The sequence below is a fragment of the Cygnus olor genome, chromosome 2 (assembly GCF_009769625.2).
Source record: "Cygnus olor isolate bCygOlo1 chromosome 2, bCygOlo1.pri.v2, whole genome shotgun sequence".
In the NCBI taxonomy this organism is placed as follows: Eukaryota; Metazoa; Chordata; class Aves; order Anseriformes; family Anatidae; genus Cygnus; species Cygnus olor.
The window spans coordinates 25781306-25796926 of record NC_049170.1 but is presented as its reverse complement, the minus strand read 5'-3'; the positions used below and the strand labels follow the sequence as shown (position 1 = coordinate 25796926).

Sequence of the window (15621 nt, the reverse complement as noted above, 5' to 3'; positions counted from 1 at the left end):
AAGCAGGACCTACCTTTCATAAACCCATGCTGACTGGGCCTGATCGCCTGGTTGCCCTGCAAGTGCCGCGTGATGACACTCAAGATAATCTGCTCCATGAGCTTTCCTGGCACCGAGGTCAAACTAACAGGCCTATAGTTCCCCGGGTCTACCCTCCGGCCCTTCTTGTAGATGGGCGTCACGTTTGCTAGCCGCCAGTCAACTGGAACCTCCCCTGATAGCCAGGACTGCCGATAAATAATGGAAAGCGGCTTGGCCAGCTCCTCCGCCAGTTCGCTCAGTACCCTCGGGTGGATGCCATCCGGCCCCATCGACTTGCGTACATCCAAGTGTCGTAGCAGGTCGCCAATCATTTCTTCATGGATAGCGAGGGCCACATCCTGCTCCCCATCCCCTTCCACCAGCTCAGGGTACCAGGTATCCAGAGAACAACCGGTCTTGCCACTAAAGACTGAGGCAAAGAAAGCATTGAGCACCTCAGCCTTTTCCTCATCTTTTGTAACTAAGTTTCCCCCCGCATCCAGTAAAGGATGGAGATTCTCCTTAGTCCTCCTTTTTGCGTTGATGTATTTGTAAAAACGTTTTTTTTATATATTTAACATAATTTTGTATATATTAACATAATTTTATATATTAACATAATTTATATAAAATAAATTATTATAAATAAATTATATATTATATATAATAAATTATATTATAATAAATTATATATTTATATATTAACATAATTTTTTATATATTTAACATTTGAAAGTTTGACCTAATATCTAAAATGTGTCTTCATTGCTTTTGTTTAAACTGAATTTTTTTTCCTTGCTCTACCCCCACAGGCAACCTAGAAAACCACCCAAAACTCTCTTCATATTACTCTGTTATGGGCTCCCTTAGATGTCTCTTTTCTATACTAAATTAATCTAATTTTCCTTTTTTTTTTTTCTTTTTTTTTTTCCTTTTTTTTTTTTTTTTTTGGTTTATGTTTTCTAAACTTCAAATAATTTATACTGTTCTTGGAATGAAATTTCCTCTGGAATCTTTCTGGGTAACAAAACTTAGTTGCGTAAGCTGTAATTCTCCAGACCACAGTTTCTTCCACTTTTGAAAAGCTTATTTCCCTTAATGACATTTGTCCATTTGTCCTTCTCAAGTCTTCTGGGACCTCGCTATTTATGTAACTTCTTCTTCTTTTTTTTTTTTCTTTTTTTTTTTTTTTTGGTTAAAAATAATAATTATTCAAGCAGATACAGTTTGGCCATTTCCATAAAGGAATGTTCGCCTAAACAGTCTTTAAGCTACTCTTTCCCTCTCCTGGTGTGGACTTGCCTCCTAAATATCAACCACTATTAATATTTCTGTGAAAGCTACACCAAAGAGGTCCTTAAAGTTTATTCCTCTTCCTAGTGATTGTTTTCTCTCCCTTCCCTTCATAAGAGAGATATAGGTGCAAATTTAGCTTGTTACTTACCATCTTACGCATTTAGCCAACATTATTTTCAGCAAATTTTGCTCCATTCTATTTTAGATTAATTTTACCCCTCTCTACTTGCATCAATCAACTGTAGATACCCATAGCTACCGGTTCTGCTTTCACTTTTTATTTCTCTTTGACTTTCTGGTTTTTCAGTATATGCCTTGTGCAGCCTGAGTAGCTACTATGGCATGATCCTAATTTTACCCCAGGGGAGGGCAGAATGGTGCTGCTTCTTTGATACTGCTTCATCTCTGCTGAACTGTTTTTCCAAATGGGATGCTTCTCCTGGGCACCTCTCCTCCCAGCTTCTGCAGGCTGCTGAATTTGTCCTCTTAAATTAATTTGTCGTGTTAGCAGTCGTTCCTCCATTCAGATTCACTCCTCTGTCTTAGAGTCAAGAGCAATACCAGAGGAAGATCATTTTCCCTCTGACTGCTTTTTGTCCATTTTCAAAATAGTCTCGATCTGTCAAACTGAAAACCAAGCCAGCCATGGACACTTTTAGAGCCTTCAAGCTCTAAGACATTGTCCCCCAGGGAATCTAGGGGATCATTGCATTGTCTGTGTTGTGCCATATTGCTTTTACAGTGAGCATCAGGAAGAGGGAGCTTGCCAAGAAAGCAACAACAGTTTCTCGTTTTCTTGCAGCTGTAAGTGTGACAAAGGCAACGCATAGCTACCTATGCAGAAAAAGTACACAAAATGTGAGTCCAGCTCTTGGAAGGGCTACAAAATGCAGGACATTTGTGCAGATGAAGGGAGGGGATGGCACAAAGATTTCAGCAGCAGCTGCTTACTCGGGAGCAGCATCCCCCTTGCAGCATGGACCTCCCTGACACGTGACAAAGCCAGGCAGTTTTCCTATGGCAGCACACATGTAAATGAAAGGTGCTCGGCCTGGTTACCCTTTCTTTTCTCCCTCTTGCCCCTTTTCTATTCCTCGACACTCAAAGTAAGGAGTTGCTTGTTTCTCTATTGCCTTTAAGCATGCAGGGTGCACACAGCCCAGCTGTTGGACAGGAAATCTCCATCAGATGCATTTTTTTGCTCTGTTGTGCACATATCTGTTACTGAAAGAACTATCCTTCATTTGGCATGATGGAGTCACCACCTGTCACCACCTGTCAGCAATTGCGAGGACGTAAGAAAAAAATACATTCAGAAAGTGTCACAAACAGCAATAAGATAAATTTGGAATATTTGAAATATTTTGCAACTTTCTTCTTTCCCAGATAGTCTTATCTTTCTATTCTTCCTCCTCCACTTCCACCACCATATCCTACTTCTTGGACAGGTGTTCTCTGTCCCCAGGTGGTAAGGCAGCCACTGCCAACATGACATGAACCCTCTCCTGTTCAAGTTCTTACACAGCTGTAAGCGTGTGGCATCTCAATACAGCCACAAACACTGAAACACAGTGCTGGTGCCCCATAGGTTATATTTAGAGCATTTCCTAATTTACTACATTTCCTAGAATCTGTATGAAGGGAAAAAGTGTAGAAATTATATATAAATAATATATAATACATATATATTCTGTTTTCAATTGTAAAAACTGTTTCAGAAAACAAATGTTCTTGCAGCGTCCCCATGCAGGACTATACCAGCAGGCCCTTATCACCTGCTGTCGAGACGCCAGCAAGTCTCCTCTGACTGAACTATTTCAAAAGCTGCTTCTCCGACTTTGGCAGCAGTGGCAGCTACAGCTGATCAAGGAACGTAACAAAAACCACGGTCGTGCTGAGCCAACCCTGCTGTGTGCAGAGTGCCCTGAGGTCAGTGCACGGTACAAGGCAGGGCTCCACCGAGTACCTCAGGTGGATTTTCCTTCTGATGAGGGCTGCCTGGTGCAAGGCCACCAGCATGGGAAAGACCTTTCCCACCCACCCCGGGTCTGAAGCCTTCAAAACCCCTGCTCTTATCTCTATTGTTTTTACTGGCAATCGATATCAGATAATTTTATAATAATGCAGTCCCAGAAACCTGTGACTTTGCTCTTTTATACCATTTCCAGGGAGAGACCTGGTAGATGGAGACCCGCCATGCCTCGCCAAGACAGGGTGGTGCCCACACATATCCTCTCTGCCTTTATTTTTGCAGCTCTTCCTGCTATTGCCACCATGCTTCTCAATGTGAATGAAGCTCAGGTATTTTTGTTTAGTCCAATAAATAATTTGTATAACCACACACGTGTGTATGCGCACGATGAACTTACTGGAGTGGTTGCTGCTGGTGTTTGTTCAGCTAAATATTATTTATGCTTTGGCATAAGAAAGCATTTTATGCCCATTACAGTCTTCAGCTCCAACCCTATTAGAATAAGCATCCTGACATTTAGAAGGAGAATAAGCATGCCTATGAATACAATATCATCATAGACTTCAGAGGAAGTTGAAAATATTTAAAAGGAAGATAAGCAGCTGCTTTAAACCGGAAAGGTGGGAATTAGTTCTTTTTTATATGATTTTTAGACAATAATTTCTGACATTGTGTCTTCATTGTTTCTGCACTAGACTATCAATCTTAACACTCAATGATTAGATCCCAGCTGGGTCTTGAGCATTGCTTGTAATTCTTATGTGTAGAATAGTTCCACAACTTGAATGATTTTCTTCTGTAAACTTCTTTAGGTATATCTCACTCTCAATGTCTGTTTCTCCCTAGTAAGTGTAATCAAAAGCAGCAGCACAGACACATTACCCTGCAGAGCTGGAGTCAGAACTGTTTCAAGCTCTTTCAGAAGACACCCTGAAAGAAAGCCCAGAGTCTCTCTGACTCAGTACTCATCAATACTTCAGCCCTGTGAGCACTGGGTAGTAAATATCTTGCATTTACAGGAATTTCTTCTGAGCTGCAGCATGCCGGGGGCAACTTTCCCTCTGTGTCTGCAGGGAACGTGACATTGGTGGCATCCCACGGCATAGCACGGGGAGCTCTCATGCCTGGGCTTTCTGCTCTGCTCCAAACACAGCCATACATAGCAATAACCCAACTTAATTCCTTTTTGTTACCAAGATCTCCCTCACAATAAAGGTAGAATGAAAGTGTAAAGGTTGGAAGACAAGAGGACATTGCAACAAGATCAAGGATGCCATAGAAGGTGGCTCCTTTATGGGAGGTGGGAAAGCTTAGCACCATTTTCACACCACAGAGATAACTATTTGAATGCTGGAATGCAAGTTTCAACCATAATAAAGTGAAACTTTTAAAAGAGAGGAAGTTTTAAAAAGTATTCATTTTTTTGGGGGAATAAAAAAACAATAAAACCATACCCAACAAAGCATACCTTTTCCAGCGTGTAGGGTGTAGGAAGAGCCACGCCACCAAAGCAAACTCTCTTTCCTAGCCACCACAGCTGCATAAACTCTCATTTATTTCCAAAAGACAAGATGAAGGGCTTAATCTTTTCCAGATGGGTACAAATTGGGCTCAATAGCAAAACGTCAAAACTCTGTCAAGTTTCAAAAGCAAAACAGCAAATTTTAAAATCAAGTGTCCATTTGCACCTTACTGAGCCTTGAAGAGATCTTGGATCCTTAAGGTCATCTTCTTACTTAGGTGCTTACTACACGCTTCTGCCTCCCATGGGGCATCTGCATGGCAATGCTTTCAGAAGGACCATGTGGGCAGAGATCTACACAGATCACTGAACACTCCCACCAAGCCACACCATGCTCAGTGAGTCTATTTCCTTCCAACTTTCGATATTGCCATCGCAAGAGCCTTGGTGTTTCCAGTGTCAATGTTTGCATAGTCCCTCCTGTATTTTACGCTTTTCCTGTTCAGCAGTGCCACACACGTGCAATTTTTTTTTTCCTTTTCACATCCTCTACTGCATACTTGTGCTGTCATCTGTTTTACAAATGCAAATTTCTGGCGCTGATATTAGTTTACATCTGAATGTATATTTTCCTTTGAATGTATAACATACATTGAATGTTGGGGAAAATAAGCAACTAATCTTTTATTTTTATCTGTCTACCTAAATTTGTGCAGAACACAGAACGCAGATAGCAGATATCCATGCATTTGGCAGGCCAAACGACTCCTATTCTTTAAGAATGGGAGAGAGGGGAAAACATGCTATTTCCTCCATTTCATGAACTATGTGATGGTAACACACTGTCTGCCACTTCCTCCCCACAACTCTGCAACTGCAGGGTCTGAAGCATTGACTCAGGATGCCTCATGCCCTGCAGGTTATGGCTGAGCTTTTTGTCCTAGGAGACTGACTCAGTCATGTTGGGGGAGGGGGGGGGAATTAAAAAAAGCCAACCCAGAAATCAGCTATGATTCCTTCATGTCAAAAAATGAAAAGCCTGAAGCATTACTGTACATGATGTAGACTGAGATGAGACACTGAGCCTTCAGCACAGGTCCTTCATTCACTTATGTGACAACCTGTGACAGCAGAAAGTTGGTATCAGGAGTAAATCTGTTTCAGACCACACAAAAAGCAGACTTTAGGCCTGGTGTCAAAATAGCATTTTTACTTGACATGGAGCAGAGTCTAGGCTCCACATTCAGGATTTATTTTGATCTTTTCACATACAGCAGGTGATTGAAGTAACTTGTATGATTTATCAGATCAATGACTTCTGCAAGCAAGATTGCTTTATAAGACATTACCTTAAAAATACATTATTATCTCTACAGATTATTCACTTTCTAAGCTTGTTGGAGTGGACCATAAAACAAGTGCGATTATTAATTCCCAGTGTCACACATATAAGAAAAGGATTTTTTTTGGTCTATTTTTTTTCCTTTGAAATAACAGAAAAAAAAAGAAAAAACAAACAGAAAACAGTACAAACCTCATCCACCTAAGGTTTTATAACAAATCTGGCACTTTACCCAATTACACTGCAATTTTTCCCCAGTCTGCAGAGCTCATCAACATGTTCACACCAAATCTAAGAAGTTAAACCTGCCACCAGTTGTGTATCCCATGACCTATGCCTCAGTCTTCTCTTTCCCTACTATTATTTTCTACTACCCATAACCTCACAAAACCTATGCGCTTCCACAGAGCTTTTAACTACCAGCCTGAGGCAAGCTGGAAGAAGCAGAGGAAGGAAGGGAGTAGACCAGGAAGGCAACAAGCCCATTTCCCATTGACCAAACGAGCAGAGTCCCATGTATTTTCCACCTTATCTGAAGCCTGTTTGAGGTGGGGGAGACTGAGATGTGAAAGTTTTTTATTTATCTGGCCAAACATGGGGGTCCCTATAAGCCTGCCCTGTGTCCGATTAAATGCCTGGTGTTTACCAGAGCATCCATCCATCTGCTTTAGGCACCATGACCTTAGCTGAGTTGCAGTCTGTGAGTTGCTTTAGATACCCATTCCTCTTCCAGCAGAAACATTGGACTTCTCCCTGAAAGCAATTCAAAGTTTTCCTTTCTAGCTGTATTAACTTGTATACATTATAGTGAATATACATATTCACGTTTTTATTTTTGAAATCCTGTGATTTCTTTCCCTTCCATTATTAAACCTTGTTTTTTTGTCAGCCACATATAAACTGTCAATGTATATACATTATATCATCTGGTAAAATTAGCAAATTGCCTTTTTAAAAAGAAGATGATCCCCAGAATAAAAGAAATAGAAAACTAATGAGAGAAGCTGCAGATCTGATAAAGGCAGGCTGATATTTATTTCTTTGTTCCAGTAACATCACACTAGGTAGGCTAAAAAAATTTAACTCTCTTATGGAAAGGCAGCTGTCACTTTCCTGCAACATTGCTCTAGACAATGCGGTAGTGTAGAACATTTTAGGAATAAGGAGCCAAATGGAACATCCTCTCTCTTTAATATAAAGAACATCTGCTTCAGTTTGGAACGCATGCAGAATTTAAGAGTTGAACTTATTTCACAAACATTACATTTATTAAAAAAAATAAAAAATAAAAATAAAACGGATGTTTTCTGGACTTAAGCATAGTTTTCACTTTTTTTTTTCGTTTCTTCTTTTTCCACAGACTAAGAAAATAACAGAAGAAAGACTGCTCCTTAAGAATATTTTTGCCATGTTTTGAATTTTGCACTTCACAAGTGAAAACAACATAGGTTTTGTGGGAAATTGGTGTTGACTGCCATAATCTAAACAGGATTTATTGTTCAGGAAGAACAAAAAGGAGCTCTGTGAAACTCTGGGGCAGACAAAGAATTTCTCTGTAGTTTCAAATCACATAATGTATGTATGTATGTGTATGCATACACATACATATGATTTATCCTGCTTTCCTAGAAAGACGAAATGACATAGTAAATCCATTTGGTGGATGAAAGATTACACTTTGTATTAGCATGTAGTGCAACCTCATAGACAATTATCACCATTAAAAGAAAGCAATTCTAAGAAAATCTATATAAAACACGTTTTTTCTTGGACAGAAAGCAACTATTCCTCACTAGCAGCTCTGGAAATCTTCCCAGAAATAAATAAATAAATAAATAAATAAATAAATAAATAAAGTCACTTTATTCCCTCATCCTGAGCAAGACTTGCTTAAAATTATTGCAAAATTTCTTTCCTGGTCTCCTCCATGTCAGAAACATTTGACTGTGGGCTATACATCCTCTAGAGCTTAGCAGTTCATTCATTATACAGGCAGCTCAAGGTTCTTGCATTCCTGAAAGGAAGAACTAATTGTTCTCTGCTAATCCACACACAAACCCCAGATCTTCCTCTTCGTCTTTTGTAACCAGTAGCAAAGCTAATTTAATTCAGAAGTTTTTGGCCCTGGGTGCTCCCATTGCTTCCCTGGGTGTTTCACTGCTGCCACCACACTCCCCTGCCCCTTCACCCTCACCACTACTGCTGCTGGAGGGAGGTGTGCTGGCAGTCAACTCAGGCACTCAAGCTACGTTTTTAAAAATAAAACTCAATAGATATTTTAACCAATATCAGCCCTTGTTTCCCAGAAAGGCCACTGGTAAAAGCAACATTACAAGGGTCTTACCCTGCAATGAGGAGCTGATGTGGAAAGAAAGTAGCTGAGAGGCTGGAAGCCTGAGTGCCGGATGGTCCCTGGCAGTAGCTGGAAAGACATGTCAGGGAATGAAGACAGATGACAACTACATTTTAAAAATTAGGCCCCCGGAGTAATGCTCAACGAACCGGATTTGTTAAATGCTATCATTGTTTTTTGCTGTGCTTCATCTCTAATGGACTGTAGGAGCTATTCTTGACACCTGCCTTGTTAAAAGAACATACCTGTTAAACAGGAACATACCAAAATGCAGCATTCCTAAAATAATAGCATGATGCCATTTGTATCCCAGGGGCTACAAACTGTGGCTGAGTTTCCCTTGTGATCTCTCCAGTTAAAGATTTCAAACTTACTTGCAATGCTAAGATTTGTGGTAAAACAGAAAATTCTTCCTCCCGTCCCCCAGGTACAGGGATGATCAACAGCTGTATAACAAGTTTCAGAGCTTTATAAGAGTTTCACTATGTGACCTAACTTTACTCGGGAGTCTGCTCAGCTGAATCTGCAGAGGATGCATCGGGAGATGTCTGGGATTTGATTCAGGAGGCACAGCAAAAAGCACTTGCTGAACAGCCTGACTCACTGGAGGGAGGTGAAAGAGACTATGAAGGGATGTAGGTAAATTAGACCTCACGTATTATCATAAATGCTCAGCACATAAAATGGACTTGATGGGAGAAATATTCCAAGTACAGCTTTACGTGAGTCATTATATTTTATCAGGTCACTGATCAGCACATCCCCAAGGCTTTTCTGTGACTTCAGTACGTCCTGCCTGTGATTAGACATAGTGTCATTCAGATAGAGAATAATTGCGTTCTTATTCTCTTCCCACATACATCAGTGCACGCCAGGAGCCAATGCAGTTACAGGGGAGGAAGAGTATTAGCTCTAATTCCCAGGCTTTCATATGAGTAGACTGCTACTGAACCTTTTCAACAAAGTAGATTATTTTCAAGTTTTATCTGCAGGATTATTTCCTAAGCTGCCCTCCTATCCCTCGAAGAAATAGCACTACCCAGCATAGAGTCTAACAGGAAAAGGTACGCTTAAGCAGCCACCTGATGCTCTCTGAATAGATCACTGTCTGGGTAGATATAGAAAATCCATTGGTTTTTTTGAAAGTGCAGTCAATATGCTTCTGCATTGAAGGTGGATCTCTAGGAGTTACTGATGGGCAAAGTCAAAGTGGAGGCGATTAGAGAGTGTGCTTACGAGCAGGAGTCAGAGGCTAATAACTTCCCTCATGCTGGGAAGGACTTTGTGCTGCAGGGATAGGATGAGCTCTGCCTGAAGACCTCATTTCACTTCAAGTGCTCCTATTCATCCTATTCCTCTTCGTGTCTGTTGGGTGTGTCAAGTCACACAGCTGCCACCAGGTCGTAAGCTGTCTCTTCCTTTGCTCTGAATCAAACCCACCACATTTTAGGAGCTACACCCTCAGCAGGAGGGAGGGAGCAAAAGGAAGAGCTCTGAAAGGAAAATCAGTTAGAGAAGTGCTTGCAGTGATTCATGAGGGAAGAGAAGGTTGAAAGGCACATGGAGATGCCAGGAGGATGCAGGTGTCTGGAGGAGGTCAGGCACTGTGGACTCACCCCGGGGCACAGTGGGGATACTCAGCCCATGCAAATGGGCTCCAGGAGCTTGCACTGAGCACACAGCTCTCCTGGGTGACCCAATGCTCAGCAGGCAAATGTATTTCACCAAACTTCAAGGAAGCACCCTCAGTGTCCCAAGACCTCAGGGTTACAGGGTTTGCTGCCATGGGTCCCGGTCTGATGCTGCTCTGCCTGAGGGCAGTGAGTTCACATCTGGAGCATCTGGGTTTTGTGGGGAGATGGGGAAGTGACTCGCCAGGTTTCTGCACTGCTCAGCAAAGTTCAGCCCTACTCCAGGACCAGACCTGGCATGCTTGTGCAGGAGCCCCTGGCTGAGACACAGAAGTGCTTCTGGACAGAGAGGGACCTACACCCCATCCCCACTTCTGCCCAAAGGGGATCTTAACCCTATTTTTCTGAGGAATCAGGAAACAAAAAACAAACAAACAAAAAAAACAAACAAAAAACAAAAAAAAGAGAAATAGAAAGCCTTTTTTTTTTTTGGCCTGGGATTTCCTGACTCATCCACAGCTGGGGTATGTCAAAACACAGATTCTTCGAAGAAAAAGAGATTTCTGCAACCAATTCAACAGGAATTTTCCATCAGCAGCTCTGTCCTGGCAGAGCACAGCACTGACGGCCCTTTTCAGACGCATTCTTGATATCAAGGGTCTCCTAGACTTTCGGGAACTTTGGGTTTATCCTCCAAGATACAGGTACAGTTCTCAGCTGGTCTCATCATTCCGATGCCAGTGTCAAAGTTGTAGCTGCTGAGCAATGCCTTTTTTCTCTCAGCTCATGCAATGCAGATACATGGTGTGGAATAAAAGTCCACGAAAAAGGCTAACCAGTGCTGCTTTGGAGCCACGGATCTGATAAAAATGTTCTCCTCATGCCAAAGGAAGTCTGCCTGAACACAAAGCACATTCATTCTCAGCTTTAATAACTTATATGTATTGTGATATTAGCCTAGCTTTGTTATAAAAAACACTGAAACACTAAAGCAGAGTATCGAAGATTGGAAGATTAGAAAAAAAAATCTATTCTAGTTTTCTGAATAATGTCTAGGGGTTTATTTTTTAAATGACCTTATGGATTTTTCTCTCAGCCTTTGTTACATTGCATTAATGTGTTTTGAGTATTTCTAGATTTACAAAACGCAGGAAAAATCCCTCATTCTCTTATAAAAGCAGACATTTTCTCAACTATTACCAGTAACTAGGTGTCAATAGAAACACCGATGCTGCAGGTCTCTTGATTACAGCAGAAAAGCAAATTGAATTTTGTGTTCTTACAGACTCATGAAGAATATATATATGCACATACATATGCATATATTTATATATATGCAAATAATAGATGTTTCAAATAGAAAATGCTTTGAAATCCATGGCCACAGGTGTTGCTACTATCCATAATGAACAGAAATTTAAGGAGAGGAAAAGAAGATTCACACGGCTGTCCCAGAAGCTTCATGAAGGGCAGTGCTGTGATGGAATCTCCTCAAAGGGCACAATGCTGGAAGGTGTAGAGCACAGGAAAGCAAAGGAGTTAAATGCAAAGAGACTGTGTTTAAAGCCTTCTGTTTTAATAATCATGAAAAAAGAGGATAATCAGAGAACACATTATTATAATAATCTTTGCTGAATGAGTAAATGCGACCTAGTAAAGCACTGGTGCTTTAAAAAATGGTCAGAAAAGTTTGCTCTATCATGTGAATCAAAACCAGCCAAAAGTCCCCAGTCTTTTCTCTAATAAAACTTTGTAACTTGGTGCTTGACAAAACATTCTCAAAGGGTTAAAAGCCTGAACCTTATGGGTTCTGTCCGCATGAGATTTGTCTAGACAAACCAACCACTTCCTTTCCTGGAGGATGTTCATGCTCCAACAGGAAAAGCCACAAGGCCTTGGTCATCTCCTCCTGTGTAAAATCCCACAGCGGGAGGTGGGCTGGGGGTGGGGAGAGCCCCTGCATTGTCTTCCGCCAGCAGTACTGGTGCTGGAGCTTGCTCCTTCTCTATGTACAGCAGATCATCTGGCCAAGCTCACCAATACTGCGTTCAGTCCACTGTGATCCTTTCAAGACAATGTCAAAAAATACAGGAATTATATTAAACCAACATTTTCCATAGCATTTCCAGGGAAATCCACCCTCTTCACTTCTCAGTTGCTCCTTCCCTTACCTACTACGTATCATCTCTTCCTTTAAGTGAAGAGATGGGACTGGAACCGTGAGAGTCTTCTGCACCCTTTTGCTCTCTCTTCTTTCATGCCCTGTCAAGAGTAAGGCTTTCTTTGGTGTATAAGAATTTAATATCCATAGTTTTGAGTGTTTCTACTATCCCCGATCAGCTATATTGCTTTATTGTCATTGGGGACCAGAACATGAACCTGCAGTAGCAGGTTAAGTTACAAGACATATAAGATACATCACGTAGCAAGTGTGGAGTGTGACTGTAAATACATAAATAGCTTTAGCCCTGGAAAACAACACCATGAAATAGTGTTGTGGTTGTTACAAGTGTTTTTACTTCTTCTCATAAAAACACCTTTTCCTCACCGGGACACAATAAAGTCCTGTGTCACAGTCAGTGCCTCTGTAGAGGCTCTCTGCACTGCAGGCAGTAAGGTGAACCCTCTCCACCACTGCAGCACTTCTTCTGAGGTTGCAGAGTCTCCATCTGCTTCCCCTTATCTGGGTAAGCAGGAGTCACAGAGTTAGCTGAAAACCACTGGGATGCACAGATGCAACTGAGGTTGTAACTGAGCTCGGTTGTTCCAGGAAACAGGATGCTGTATGGAGAAAAGATAGAATGTCAGAGCCTCAGGTAATCTGCTAAAAACAAAACAAAACAACAAAACAAAACCAAATGAAAACAAAAACAAACAAAAAAAAAGGGAAACAAAAGAGAGCAGATTCATCAACATGACCCCAATAGGACAGATCTGTCATCAGATGAGATTTCTACTTAACATATTCTTCTCATCCAAGAAATACATGGTCTCCTCCCTCAACTAATTCAAAGCCACTATGGCCTTAGCAGATGGAAGGTATCAGCACTTGTGCTTGGTGTTTCCCCAACAATTTCAGAGCAAAGGGTCTGTTCCCTGTTGCCTTTCTCTGCCACGCTGATTCTCAGTAGACTGCTGAACTATTAATATTTATGAAAAATTAAATCCATTGGGAAAATCAAGGATTAAAAGTCCAACAGTGACCAATTCAGCATCCTGGTGCTGCTTTATGTACACAACAGTATAAAATTCTACTATCACTTAATTGATAAACAATTTAATACACCAGGAAAAGCGTTGGGTAACAAATCCAGATAAATAAGCTTCACTACCATGAATAAGTGAGGGGATGAAGTTATCTGGCTCACCAGATGAGTGGCTTCACTCTTTGTTGTGATCAACGCTTGTGCATGTTCCACCTCCGACTTGCTAGCTACTCCATACTTCAGTTTTGCAAACGGACCTAAGAGCCAAAGGGAGAAAGTTCAAAGATAGTCTAGTCATTGCATGAACACACACAGCTCTGAGCATGGCTCAGACCTCAGGACAATGCCTCTTATGAGTCTCTCCTTCCAAAATATTAGTTGATCTTATTGCTGATTGCTGCAGCTTTCAGAAATGTAGGTGTGCATGCAAGGACACCTTTGTGAGCATGGCAAGTCCTGCTTGTCGCCAAGCAGCAGAGGGAAACTTTTTACAGCAGTTCTGAGTTCTCCTAATGGTTATAAAAGGGTTTCTTATTGGTGCTGTACTGGTTACCTTCAGAGAACAGCTCTCATGAGCCTGCCCCTTATCTGAACAGCATAATTAACACCAGTTTGGAGGATGATTGAAGCTTTTGGAGTCAGTGAAGAAAGGGAGTTCTATCAGCTTTTGGGTATTTTCTCCAGTGTCCATGAGCTGACCAAACACCACCACGTAGAGTCACAAGTGGGAGGAAAGCCTCTTATGGACTCTGGACAAACACGCATTTCAGACTCATGAACGGGATCGAACAGGTCTGATTTGTTGCCTTTTCTTCTGAAGCTGCTTATAATCAGGACTACTCACAGAGAGAATAAATGTTATGATTATATATTCTTCTATTAATTAAAAATGAGAAACAGCAGTGAGTCATCTTCAGTCACAGGGAATAAAAAATAAATCAATAGTTATTAAAACCCAAACCACTGTTTGTCACACTAATGCCTTTTACATTTATCTCCTGCATTCCCTCTAAAGCACTTCTCTGGTTTCCTTGAGGACTTCCTCACAGCTTACAGCTGAGGAGGATTTCACACTTCCAGGATTATAACCTCATTGAAAGCAGAGCAAGCAGCAAGAACCAATGAGCCCCTAGGCAGGAAAGATGACGTTTTCATGAAAGAGGTCAAAGAAATAAAACAGCTTCTGAGCTGGGAGATGTAAATGTTCAGCGGCACAGGGGAGCACCACCTCCAAGCTGGCCAGCAGACGAGCCAGGCTCACACTCAGCACGTGGGTGCTGCCAGCTCCAAGCAGGAGTCACTCTCCATGGGTGAGAGCCAGAGGTTGCGAACTCAGAGGTGTGTTGGGAGAGGCAGCACAGGCCCCTGCTGTCCTTTGGCTGGGCACTGGGTCACCACTCCATGCCCCGCCTGTGCTCCTGGTGACAACACATGGCCAACATCAAACAGAAGTTACCACAGAATCATAGAATCATAGAATATCCCGAGTTGGAAGGGACCCATAAGGATCATTGAGTCCAACTCCTGGCACCACACAGGTCTACCAAAAAATTCAGACCATGTGACTAAGTGCATAGTCCAAATGCTTCTCAAACTCCAACAGGCGTAGTGCAGCAACTACTTCCCTGGGGAGCCTGTTCCAGTGTGCGACCACCCTCTCAGTGAAGAACCTCTTCCTGATGTCTAGCCTAAACCTCCCCTGCCTCAGCTTGGCACCATTCCTGCGGGTCCTATCACTGGTGATTAAGGAGAATAGATCGGTGCCTGCCCCTCCACTCCCCCTCGCAAGGAAGCTGTAGACTGCAATGAGGTCTCCCCTCAGCCTCCTCTTTTCCAGGCTCAACAGGCCAAGTGACCTCAGCTGCTCCTCATACGTCTTCCCCTCTAGGCCCTTTACCATCTTTGTAGCCCTTCTCTGGACACTCTCCCTCAGTTTCATGTCCTTTTTGTACTATGGTGCCCAGAACTGCACACAGTACTTGAGGTGAGGCCGCACCAATGCAGAGTAGAGCGGGAAGTTGTCTGCAGATTTCACATAGTGCTGGGCAACCAAGGCTTTGAGGCAGCCAGATTTTGGGCTGTGCTTACTATAGATGTCCCATCTTCCAGTAACGTGGAAGTCTACAATGGGGTGGGAGCACAGGGTGAAACCTGGCCTGCTCTCTGGCCTTGCCCCAGGGAGGGCTCAGGTGCCTCCATGTCTGGCCGCAGCTCAGGGAGGACAAAAGGAAGGGTCATCTCCTGCCTTGTTCAACACAGGAGTGAGAAACCATTCAAGCAAAACAGAATATATAAGATTCACAGATATAGAAATGGGCATAATATTTTTAAACCACTA

At 42.1% G+C, this 15621-nt stretch overlaps 1 long non-coding RNA gene across 1 annotated transcript; it reads right to left on the bottom strand.

The window, feature by feature from the left end:
• Positions 1–12554: 12554 nt before the first annotated feature.
• Positions 12555–14702, bottom strand: LOC121066188. The gene is made up of 3 exons (XR_005817563.1): positions 14512–14702; positions 13446–13540; positions 12555–12858 (listed from the first exon to the last, which is right to left on the bottom strand). It is a non-coding gene; the product is annotated as an uncharacterized LOC121066188 (long non-coding RNA).
• Between the last annotated feature and the right edge of the window lie 919 nt (positions 14703–15621).